General features: G+C 45.6%; 1 protein-coding gene across 1 annotated transcript in view; it reads right to left on the bottom strand.

Moving 5' to 3' along the window:
- The window catches only part of LLPH (LLP homolog, long-term synaptic facilitation factor), a 30,599-nt gene extending 21,812 nt beyond the window's left edge, over window positions 1-8,787 (bottom strand). Inside the window, exon 1 of the mRNA XM_085653422.1 lies at window positions 8,649-8,787. The gene's annotated coding sequence lies outside the window, so the exon portion shown is untranslated. The remainder of the gene's footprint in view (window positions 1-8,648) is intronic.
- Window positions 8,788-13,260: the final 4,473 nt, after the last annotated feature.

Below are 13,260 nucleotides of genomic sequence, written 5' to 3'. Positions count from 1 at the left end.
TAAGATGGGAGGAAGCTCTTCAGGCTGACGGTGATTTAAGGAAAGTTCTGGAGTGTATTAATGCAGGCTGGAGAGTTAAACCTAAAGGCAATGAGATCTTAGAGAGGTCATAACCCTAGTGCCTGCAAGGCCAAAAATAGGAAATCTTTTATATCCAATATTATAAGTGTTCCGAAGAAGGCACAGTTGCAGACGGAATTCCAAATTGTGTTGCTAAACTTAAGCACAAACGTTTTCATAAAAAGTACATTTAAATTTATCCAGCTCTCTAAAAATAGTTGCCACAGGTGTTATAAATAAAGTATATGCTTTACACATCGAAGTGAAAGCCAAGCATTTTTAAGTTGTGTTACAATGCGTTTGGTAAATTCCAGTGAACAGATATTATCCTGTGCTTGACAGTGAATGGGCCGTAAACCGTGTAAATTGTCCAAGATCACCATATGTTAGGCTCATGCAGAGACTAAAATGTATTTTTTTTTTTTTAAAGGCCAAAGCGCAGGTGCACCATTCAAAAAGAACATTTATCAAAGAAGAACATTTTAACGTCCATATCAGAGAAAGAGAAGTCTTGAATTTATTCTTTTTTTCCCTTTCTCTTATATTGTTTCTTTTTCATTTCACGTTGTTGAGATACAGCGTTCTGGGATTCCCTTGAAGGAAGCTTATCCCCATCCTTCTCGTCCATCCGTGCTGAAGACACGTCCCACTGAACCAGTGTTTACTATTACGTTCTAACCGTGTTATAGGTTGTTGATTACTAACGTTACTTGGCTATAATTATTACGGTGCTCGTAATGGGACATCCGTCTGGTCCACTTTGATTCTAGAACATTCTACGAGGGATTCACTTTTAATCTGTATAAACATATAGAGTGGCAGATCTGGATATTCTCAAAGTGGGATTTTTATTATCTAGTTATTGAGCGATTGCTATCTCTAATCAAACAGCGCCACAACCTAATACAATTTTTTATTGGATGGGGATAAGCTTCCTTCAAGGGAATCCCAGAACTAAAATATACTTCATGGAGAGAGTCTGACTCCACCTATTTTTATTGGTGGGAACTTTATTCCCTGAAGAAGTCCCTCAAGGGAACGAAACGAGTCGGCTGTTTTTGTGTGTTGAACGCTGTATCTCAACAACGTAAAAAGAAACAAAAGAGAAAGAAAAAAAAAGAATAAATTCAAGAATTCTCTTTCTCCGATATGGACGTTAAAATGTTCTTCCTTGATAAGTTATTTTTGAGTGGTGCACCTACGCTTTGGCTTTTGAATTGTTAAGTTCCTGTTGGAATAAGTACTGTGATGGTGGGTACTATACAGTGTGCACACAGATCCCACTGAATATAAAAAGGGATATTACGTAAGGAGTATAAAAACAGGTTAGGTGCTGTTAATTGGAAGGTTCCACTGTCAGGTTCTCTTTTTTTTTTTTTTTTTTTTTAAACTTTGTTCCTAAAAATGCAGTTTCACAGATTAAATGGACTCACCAAAGAAAAGGAATTTTGCAAAAACATGCCAATGTTTTGGGATACCTTTTCAGACGGTTATGTCTAAAATGAAATAGAAACAAGGGCACAAGCAGGCTCAATGGAAAATGTATGCTGCATTCCTCTTTCCTATAAAAACGCTCTCACTTTGAAGTCAGCCAAAAACAAAAGAAACACCAGGTTCTGCGAAAACACAGCAAATGTTACGAGATAAGAACAAGATTTAAAGGTCTGTTTATTACAGAAACGATTTCATGGAAGGATACTGAAAACACTGCTTTAGCATGGGAAGGTACAAATCCAACCTAGACAGCCTAAAGCAAATAAAGTCAGCAAATGGGAAGCCAGAAAACATAAGTTACAAACCAGGAAGCTAATCGCAAGCCATGGTTTGAATGCATTTCCAGGCCAACTTACTGAAAGGCCCCAAGATGTCTTGCATACCAGACAGCTGCGCAGTCTGGTAGGCGGCAAACTAAACAAGCATTTGCAATGCAATAGGTCTCACATTTGCGAGAGTTTGAGCTATTGGCATTGTAAATGACAATGCCTTTTATTAATGTGTTTTGAAAACATGCAAGCGGTGCATAAACACTTAAGTTGTACTTCTAGTCATTGCTTATCACAAGCAAGGCTGGCAGTAACCGATCCGCTTTTACTGCCAGACTTGCTTCTCGTAAGGCGTTTATGCACCGCTTGCAGGTTTTCAAAACATAAGTAAAAGGCACTGTTGTTTACAATGCCAATAGCTCAAGCTCTCACAAATGTGAGACCTATTGCAATGCAAAAGCTTGTTTGACTTGGAGAGAGTTGGGACCCTAAGACGTTTCCCTCAGCCTAAGTGGGGTGCAGAAAGACAACATCCCGCCAGAATAGCATACCTTACCATACCATCAACCAGAGGGTATAGAATAAGCTCAAATGTAGGTGAAATACCTTGTGTCATTCGGAGATCATATCTGGTGGCAACAGCACAAGAGAAGTGCCTGAAAGGTTCATCTGATCCTTTGGACTCCAGAGGCCAAGTGGACACCGACGCTGGACCTTAACTCTAGCCAGAACGTGAAGGCCTCTCCGTGAAGGTGGTGATACTAAGAGACAGGACCGGTCACCAGGAACTGGTCCGAGTGTAGTTCAAGGACCTCCATGTTTTGTTTAGAATGAAAGGAGATGCCTGTAGCATTGTTCCAGCCACAGGCGGAGGTCCCCGATTGAGATAACATTATCCGCTGGTTTACATAGTTTGCTCACTTTGTGGCACTTAGTGTGCGCACGTACATTAGTAAGTATAAAAACACTGGGGTGGTATCGCAGTGCCACGCACCCACATAGATGAAGTCCGTGGAGCACGTGCCTGGCAGACTCCCAGGGCACTTGGTTAATATGACCAACAGAGTTCCCAGTATCACACAGTGTGTGCTCAGTGTAACCAGGAATCATCTAGAATAACAAGAAGCCACAAAGCTCCGACTGTTTCTAAAGCATAATGGCTCTCTTGCTGGATACAATATGTCCTGGTCTGTACACAACTGTGATCCTTCCTCTCGCACTTCATGCAGAACTGGTGGTACAAGCCACTAAGGCATGAGACACCTAACCTCACACACAACACCAAACTCACTCCTCTCAGGCCACGCCTCCTAACAGCACCACCCCCGCCATGCACCATAAACTGAGTAGCTGCGTGCACGAGCATTTGAGGGTGAGGAAAGCTCTATACACCCCCTACAAGGTGGGACCTGTCCCCGCATATCCAAACCTAGCCCTTCTTGTTCAGTTGTAGGCAGTGTCGGATTGGGACCAAAAATAGGCCCGGGCAGCCCCAAAGAAGTGGCCCACATTTAAGGAGCACGACCTTTCACAAAACAGTGCTTGGTTAGTCTGTAGGTCTTAGAGGCGTTCAGTGTCTTGCAAAAGCGCTACAAAAACGATTAACCGAGAACTGGCACAGACTCTGAAAAATGCAGCTCTGTCAGAGTGATTGAGACACCCTAGAGGTCTTCCAGAAGAAGTGAGCCACCCCAGAGGAGTGTCAGAGGGATCGACACACCCCATGGGCCTGTAAGTGCAACGTATTGTTAAAAACATACAAATCTGCTTCTCTACTCCCCCAAGGCAAAAAGTCGCGCTATATAAAACTGCAAACAATAAATAAGGAGCACTAAGGCGTCCATAGCGAGAGGAGTGCACAGAGGCAGTAGGGAGCAGCTGGAGGGGCCTTGAACCGTGATGGAGGAGCGAAGGAACAGAGAAGGAAGGCTGGAGGGAGACCGAGACTTCAAAGAGACGTGTAAGGAGAGATGGGTACACAGGTTGGAAGGGGGGAGCAGAGCTCAGATGTACAGTTAGGAGTGCAGATGCAAAGAAAGAAATCGGTGGCACAAGATACTTCCGCAAAGAGTGTACAGGGGCCAATAGATGGACCCATAGGAGCAAAGAGATGGGGGTGGAGAGGCAGAGGGATCAGGATGCAGGGTAAACAGGAGTGGATGGACAGATGGAGCGCTGCAGTTGCAGAAAGAAGGCACGAGCAGGGGAAGCCTGCAGGGAATGCTCTGGGCGATGCACAAAACGTACAAGAGTGCAGGAGCCGAAAGTAGGGCGCTGGGCAAGTATCAAGGTTCAGGGCCAATGTGCAGGTGCAGCAATAGAAGGGGATGCAATACAAGTAGTGATTTAAATGGGCAAGTGTCCAGAGGTACTGAATATCCGCACTTTTTTAACTGGAGAGGGAGAGTACTTGCACTTCTCGCCATGGAGGAAATACTTTTAGTGGGAGTGTTCCGGCACTTCTCAGTGTTGCGAATTGACAACGCTGGAGACTTCAGGTAAGAGTAAGGCACTGACTTTATTGGACCCAGCAGCGTAACGGACAGCATGGAGGCAGAACTTTCATTGGGAGAGTGTTCGTGAGCTGTGTTAGAGGACAGACATGGTGAAAGACGTGGTCAGCGCTCTGCGAGAGAGAGGCTCGCAGAGACAGAGGGATGCCAAGCAAAGCTCATCCGGAGTAAAACTACGGGACAAAGACAGTCATAGGGAGAAAACACACTCCACCCCTCTATTGTAGTGAAGGAGAGGGGCTGAGGGGGACATTTTAATATAGCAGACGGGCACATACAAGTGTGTGAGGGTTAACGAGACATGGGTAAACCGTGTTTACTGTGTAAATGACACATGCACACCTCTGTAAGAGTGAAACACGCTCCCGCAGATCTCTTTGGAGGGTGGGAAGAGAAACAGATCGCGAAGAATTCTTGTCCAAGATCACTCTGCCGGTTTGACGGGCGCTGCGATCTCTTGGCCCAATTAAAACTATACCCGCGCCCCCAGTGCCCGGTCGTAACATCCGCAACCCCCCCCCCCCCCCCTCGTGAGTAACCCTATCTTCACCCATTGTACTTCCGCTCTGTTGACGTCCTGAGCACTTGTGAAACTAGCCCCGTCCCCCCGTGGCAACATCAGTAGCCCCAGTACTCCCCCCAGAGGAACCCCCCCCCCTCGCTTGTACTCACTGTGAGCCTCCTGAGCACCTATGACACTAGCCCCACCCCCTTGCCCGGTGATTACATCGGCCCCCCTCACCCTACCGAGGTCCTCCCCACCCCCTCGCCTGTACTCATTGTGCCGCTTTTATGCCGACCTCCTGAGTGCCATCCCTACTGTTAGCGGGCCTCTCGAGGAACAGGTCTGCTATATATTAGGCCTGGGCGGTAAATTCCGTTTCGCTTTCGGAATTTGGGTAATTCCGCGGAACGCGAAATTACCCAAATTCCGCAAGCGGAATTGCCCAAAATTCTGCATTCCGCGGCTTCGCGGAATTTTTTGCTAGTTTGCATTCGCAAAATGCGTGTTTGCAAGATATTTCCCCCCAGAGCACGCAAACAGTGATCGCGAACAGAAAAAAAGCATCGCGAACAAGCAATTCCACGTGTTCGGGGAATTTCTGCGTGTTCGCTGAGATTTTTTACTGTTTCGCAGAGCTTTGCGTAGCGAGACTATGCAAATTCCGCCCACCCCTACTATATATACACACAGGGAGGCTGCCAAACCGAGCGTGGTGTCCCCACGCTCGGTAGTAACAAGTGAAAAAAAAAAAAATAGAAAAATTTAAGAAGTCAAGTCTCAACCAAATCAAAGTGAAACAAAGAGGAATGAACAATAAAAAAACAACTAAAACAGCGAGAGAAACAAGAAATAAAACAATTAGAAAGTAATCAAGTAGGGTAACATCGGATTAAGGGCTCTGTAAAGAAACAACGAAAAGATGGAAATTATTAAAAGTATGTCTCGATAAAAGTAAAAGAAAGACACATGATGATTGAAATTAAGATGGGAGATAAAATAAAGCAAGTGGGTTGAGGCAGCGCCCATCCCCCTACCCTCACCACGGCACTGCTGGGGGTTAGAGGCCTGTTGGCTGGCAGGAGGGAGGGTCTCACACTCACCTCACTGATGGTAACGCCCCAGGCTCCCCTCCAGCTCCATGCTCAATCCTAGAGTGAGGGAGTTTTCGCCAGGGTTCCTCCTTCCACAAGTGTTTCCCACCTGCACCCCTGAGGCCAATAAGCCCCCACGGCCCGCAGAGACCTGGAGCACAATGTGCCTCTCAGCAGAACAAAGGAGGTGCTTCCAAATCTACCGGGCTCTACAGCAGCCCTTCCCCCAGCTGTCTTTTAACACACTCCCTCTCCACTCCCCACTCCCCCGCCTAGCTGCCCAAAGCAAAACTGCATATTAAGAATAAATCGGTGGACAGTGCATGCTGTATGGTTGTTCCCGGGAAGGACGACTTGGGAACCTGGAGTACACCGGGAGCAGGCTGAAAGAGCACGCAGGAGTGCACCAACTTGTTATGCTCACTTCTCCCGAAGTCCTTCCCCCTCCTTTCTCTCCATCCACGGAGAAGTGTTCTCTGTGGGAAAAATGTGAAAACAGGTTCTGCGGGGCCGGCAAGTGGCAAGCAGATGCCGTTTCTTTAAGCGATCTCGGAGTCAGACTTTGATTTAAATGGACTGTGGCTCGCAGGCCGTGGTCACAGAAGGCCGCCATTGTCAAACTAAAAGCACACTGAATAACGAGGCTTGGCCAAAGGGAGATGGCAACAGGAACACGCTGCGCCGCCTGGGGTCCCAGGACGAGGTAAGAGAGCCCACCCGAGGCACATTTTAAACAAGCTGTCGTCATTGTGATAAATATAGTGCGTCCCGGCTAATGAAGGAGACTAACGCCGCAAGTGAAAGATCCAGTCTGGGTGGGCGGGGCCAAAAGTGGACAGGGCGGTAACAAGGAGGGACTAAGAAGCCTCCTTTTCAATCATGAGCCAGTGTTTAGCATGGAGGATGACGCCAGGGAATCAAAAAGATGGGCGGGGCTTCAAGTGCCCTTCTGAAAGTGTATTGATCACAATAAGCCTCGCAGAGCGAGGAGCGCCTGCGCGCTCCAGCGCTAGGTCTGCGAGACCTAAAGATGGTCATCTGGTTCTGGGTGAGAGCAAGACATAGTACCAGTAAAATGGAGCAGAACACTTCCAAGTGAGGCACTCCATAAGATAAAGTCAAAGTTCAATTGCACACAAGAGTTTGCACACATGGAGATCAGGTTGAAGGAGAAACGCCGTAAGAGACACCATATGAAAGGATGCAGATATGGCTCGTGTGAGGAAAGCATGTGATATTTTGATGGGGGGGCGGCAAAACTCCAGACTAGGGTGGAATGAGGAGTTAAAGCCCAAGAAGGGGGCAGGGCTATGAACAGCAAACGAGGATAGTGTGTGAAGGAAGTTATGGCTGAACAAATATCAAATTAGAACTGAGGCCACCTCGCAGTCAAATCAAAGGGGGCTAAACACAGCGCCAATTCAAAGGGCGCTGCGGAATAAGAGAAAACACAGTGTACTGTAGAGACGTTGTTCAGTGTTGCAGCACTTTCCACGTAAGAAACATTAGGTCATTCTTTAAATTCTAGTATTGTGACGAGTGTGCCTTTAACCTGGTAATTATATGTTCTTGATCAATAATAAAAGTTTTGAAGATCCAAACAGAAAGAAAAATCGCTTTCGTACAGATGCTGGTGTTGCATGTACATATATTTCATACATAGTATTTACAGACTGTCCTGCATTGTTTCATACCAAGTTCTTGCAGCCGTATCCTCCATAATCAAGAACCATTTTAATTTGAGAAAGCGAATGGGAGAAAGTAAGGGGGGGGGGGGAGATCTATAACTAGGAGCAAGACAGAAGTGAGAAGCGGGAGGGAACATAAGTAAACATTCAATGTAGTTTCCTCCAACAAGAGTCACTTGTATTGCAATCAGTGTTTTTTCCATAGGTTGGTACGGGGAATGGCATCGGTTCGTATTGACTATCACAATAACTAATGGGAGTTTAGCATCTTTATTTAGTCCCCGGTCCGACCTTCAGAGAACTTCAGCGACTCCCAGTAGCGTTAAGAACGCACTTCAAGCTAATTTGCACAGAGCCCCAGGTCTCCAAATACTTACAGATCCGTTACCTGTAGTATATCGTTAATCGCAACCTAGGCACTAGCAAGTCAACTAGTCTGTCTGCTCAACTCCGGAATACATTATGTGCCCAGATTTCATAAGCCTACTCAATGCTAACATTTTTTTTTAATGGCCTACTCAACGTTTCCCATGCACACTCGGCAAACCTTCTGGGAGCTAACTACTCTCTCCACGGGGCTCCAAAGAGATCAAACGAACACATGTATCTGTGAACCGAGTAACTGCAGACGGAGAAGCCAACAAAATAGCCACTGTACGTCTCCACTGAGGAAAGAGACAAGGCGACCTAATAACTTCCTGACTCCCCTTAACAGTACTACCAAGTAGCTACTGTCGCAAGGTGGGTATGAAGACGAAATAAATAATAAAGGCGGCGGAAGCATTCGGAAAGAACAAATATGTTAGAGATCCCGTCGGGTGAAAACAGCGATAAAAAAGGAAGGCATGGTATACATTTTCAGAGACGTGCAACGTAAGGAGTCTGATGGCGAGGTTAATTGGTGTTGAAAGGTGCACAAAAGGCATATGGACTTGGTCATACCCTAGCTACTAAGGCACAATGACTACGCCCTGCCACCTGCATGATTGTAGGAGGACCACGTCACTGTACACGAGAAAAACACTCACCTTCCTTAAGCTTCCCTTCCCACAGTTAAGTGCGCACACTGGGACTGTTCCTATATTCTAGACACACGAGGTCCGCCTCTCGCTGCTGATTACAGTAGTACGTGTGGAAACGTAAACCGCCTGCGACCGGAAAGGAGACGCACGTCAGGGTATCAGTCTAGGAAAACGAGTCGGACATGTTGAAAGGGTAAAGGTCCTATTAACCCAGTGCACCAAGCCCAAATGAGAATGCTAGCTAGTCTTTTATGGTTCACTTATAACATAGGAGAGTAAATGACACTGCGTCTTTGTTTTATACACACTTAACTCCCTTTGGGGTATGAATCTAATGTAAGCAAGTACCTTAATCTCGGGAAGTGATAAAATGGTGTCGTTTTTCCAAAAGGATTACTTTGGTTGAAAAGGCAATATAATAAGGTTGCTGTGCAAAACTGTGTATGTGTGGCGGCTAGCTTTCAGAATGCATCCATATGCCCAAACAGAAGAGAACAAACATTGCCAACGGCAATAGGTCTCAGCAAGCCGAGATATTGGGTTGTCACTGTCTTTCATCTATGTTTATTAGCGAGCAACGCAAGTGGGGGGGGGCAAGTAGTCAAGCAACACGGCGGGGGCGGGAGAAGGGGGGTCGCGCATGCGAGTCAAGCAACACAAAGGAGGAGGGGGTATGAATTTACAAAACACAGATTGGGAGGTTGGAGAGAAGGTAAACAAGCAAAATAAGGGGCGAGACAAGCAACACAACACAGAAGTGAAAAGCAGCTGGTATCTAAAAGCCCGTGCACGATCTGAGCCCTGAAATTAAGAACGAGTGAACAGAGACATTGAAAGAAGGGGGAGGCGGACTTCGGGGGGACACCTGAATGACAGACTGCACATAACGGTTCATCCCTCAACCACTATCGATAAATGCCAATAGACCCGATCTTGCAATAGAAGTCAAAGGAGGAAATCCATTCTCCCGATTATTATTTTTTAATCTCCAACACTTTTCCCTTAAAATGTTTTGGCATGTATGCACTAATCAAGAGTCACATTATCCAGGGCTTTAAGTGGGCCGGGTCTGTCCGGGTCTCAGCACCGGCAGTTATTTTCAGGGGGCCTCGAAACGGGTCTCTATCGGGCTCTATTTTTGGACCTCGCAGAGGTAGTCCGTTTTCTTTTTTTTTTCTTGGACCGCAGTGAGAGCATGCTCATCGATGTGCCTTATCGGCTTTTTGATCTCGGCTGTGATGTGAAACCTCTTGCCGAGTTGCTTAGGGTCTGTGTTTTGGTATTACTTGCAGCGTGGCAGCCCCTGCATAAGATAACATGACACCTGTGATTCGGCAGCCGCTGCAGTTTGTTGTCTCTCGCATAGGAGAACTTGGCCTGAAAGGCAGGATTCGGTTGGTTCCCGGTCAGGTTAGGGTTTGAGTCTCCGCAGCTTCACTGACAGGCACGGTGTCGGAGGGTACGAATGAAACCCTCCCAGCCCCTGGCCCCGCTTCTCGCCCCAGGAGTCCGGGTTTGTAGCTAACATCAGAGTATTTCCGCTACAACGTGGTTTTCTCCGGTCAGGAGGACGACGCACTAGCTGGTGAATCTTAACGCAGCGAACAGAGACGATTGTAGCCCCCCTCACCCCAGCCATCACTTGTGCGTCCACCAGACGTACCATCTGTGCAAAAATAAGACTACGTCGACGTTTTAAAAAATATATATATATACGTGGCTATTAGCTAGCTGGTGCAAACTCTTTTTATCATGACAGCTTTCTCAAGAATCCACAATACGGTTGCAGCTTGCACGTGCGGTGCGTCTTCATTGATCCCGCGTGCACTTGGGGCAGGGCCGGTTCTATGATTTGCGGGGCCCTGGGACAAAAGGGAATGTGCGAGGCCCCTTAAGTGACCCCTTGCAAGGAAACCATTCAGAGACACTGCGGGAGGCCCATTGTACAGTATTTTAGTGCCCCCACAGTTTTAACTTTCAGCCCACAAGCAATTCTCTCACCTTCAGCCTGATGGGTGTAAGAATTGCTTGTGGGCTGAGAGTTAACACTGTGGGGGCGCTAAAATCCTGTACAATGGGCCTCCCACAGTGTCTGAATGGTCTCCTTGCAATTGGGACAAAAGGAAGCATCTCCCTCCCCTAGGCGTCCAGACACCATCCCTGAGTGGCCAGGGGGAAGGGACTCCTCCCATGGACTCTAATTGCAAGGAGACAGGGAAACAACAGGGCACACGATCGGTGCGGGGCCCCATGCTGGTAGGTTGAGTGCGAGGCCCTGGGCAGCTGCCCATGCCTAGCGCCGGCCCTGTGGGAGACAGAAAGCAGGCAGCGGGCAGCCCACTGTGGCTCCTCCGGGTACACGTCGCAGTCCAGCTTCAATTATACTATTATGAAAAACGAATAGTGCGAGGCGATTATCAAGCTTTGTTAATTAGGTGATTATGGGGAAGAGAAACGGTGGTACGGATCACATAAGAACGCAGTATATCGGATTTTATAAAGTAAATATTGCCTAACCTGCTTATTTTAATTATTATTGTTCCATTACCACTGCTATTATTAATATTATCATCATTGCAAATAATAATATTTGTTGATAACGATGAAAACAAAATTGCAATAAAAAGTTATTTTTATTGCAATTTTGTTTTCATCGTTATCAATAAAAGAATGATAATGTAATAGTACTGATGTAAATAAATAAGCATAGTTTTTATGTTGATTCTGCATGGCGAGTAAAGTAGGGCGTGCTCTAATCCGTGTTTACAGGCCCAGCTGGGTTGTGGTAGATGTGATTCGAGGTGTACACCAGGCTGTACTGAAGTAAATGTTCTTCGACAACCTGTGTCACAATTCTACCTGCATTGAGGTCAGGCGGAATATATTGTGTCATGTCTATGTTTGTGTATACTGCAGTTGTTCTCTGAGGAGTCCTAGAGTTATCTCTATTTAGACCACGCCCCTACTTAGGCCACACCCCTTTGAGGTTTGCCCCACCCCTTTTAGAGCACCCCCAGTTTTTTTTTCCCACTTAAAGCCCTGACATTATCTGCACAAATGAAACCAGTACAGGAAATTACAATAACACGCAAATTCTCCTGAAAATCCAGTCTACCGCAACTGTCACGTGCCATGATCCGGATTAACTTTAACAGGCTCAAGCTCTTTGCTGCCTTTAGTGTGATCCTGAGCAAGTCTGCGTTAATCTGTGATATGTCCAATCCAATCACTTTGCTTTAGCAGCGAAAGGTGTCTTGGACCTCAGTTTGTACTATCTGAGCCCCTGTTGAGATAGCAGCTGAGACCAGAGTTTTGTATCAAGAGTTTTAAATTGCCAGATCTCATCAGGCCTGGACCCTTAGTCAGCCCTGCCAAGTTTCCCAGATGCCTAGCTGCCAAGGTTTCAGATTGTCTATTTGTGACATTTTCACAATTTCAGTGTAATTATGAGTGACATTCAATGACTATGAGTGACACTTTCTCACATGCAAATATCAAGCAATGAAGACAAAGGAAACATAGAAATATCAGAAAGTACACTAATATGAGCAACTAGAAACTCTAATAAGAGCTTAAAAGTGCTGCAAACCACCAGAAATGGAAGGGCACTAGTCGAATGCCCTTTGAACGTGATAGTACTGTTAAACAAGGCTAAGTTGGGCACCTGTGTGTGTTGTGAGGCAGGGCAGCAGAAAATCAATTAAAACAGACCCTGCCTTAGCCAGCCTATGCCGACAGGTCCACATGGCTTGCTCCTTTCTGGTAATCAATTAAGTGTAGAGCTGAGCATCTGCAGTCTGGACTCCAGGCCGCTCTCTGTCCCACGGAGGATTAATAATTAATATTTCATTTGCACAAATGCATATAAATAATCCCAACTAAACTCCCGTAAAGATCTGCACTAAAATGCATAGAAGTCCTTAATATGTGAATAACTGGCTGTAATGGATACACTACAAGGCAACACAATAATTATTTCTTCCTTTTTGAATAATAGCCAATGTCAAAGTAATGACGTGCACTATAACCAGCTTTTTGATTTAAGATTCAGTGTGAGCATCACTGTCATGACATATTCGTGATAAAATGCATGATTTGCGAACCTAGCTTAATTGTAAAGGTGTTCACATCACTTATTTCCAATCTTGGGCTACAAAGAAATTAATCTACTGTGCAATATAATGTTCTTCGTAGAGATGACTGAAGATATAGGACACTCTATCTTTATCTTGAAACGTATCATGTAACTGTTCTTTAGGGATTTATTTTTCTGATATAGCAAGTGGGAAGAAAAGACTCAAAGCTAAAACAGGAAAATCTGAATTCTGTATCCTTCCCAATGATTTGTTGTTTTGATTTCTGCTCGATCCATTGATGTACCGTTGCTAATGTGTTGATATATATGTGTTCTAATCGAGCTTTGCGTTTAACCATACGGACATCCAAGCTATTGTTTTGCTTTCTGTGTGTAAATCATACTAACCAATAGTACAGTTTTAGTCACTAACGTGCTTACTTATCTGTAAAATACTCCTCGAAAGGTTTGACGTATTCAACGCTAGTATTGTGATTTTATAAAATTAGTATGTTTGTTTATCTTTTTGGGCCGAGTATGTAA

Source organism: Triturus cristatus, chromosome 4_1, assembly GCF_964204655.1.
Source record: "Triturus cristatus chromosome 4_1, aTriCri1.1, whole genome shotgun sequence".
Lineage (NCBI taxonomy): Eukaryota > Metazoa > Chordata > Amphibia > Caudata > Salamandridae > Triturus > Triturus cristatus.
This window is presented reverse-complemented; position numbering and strand designations above follow the sequence as displayed.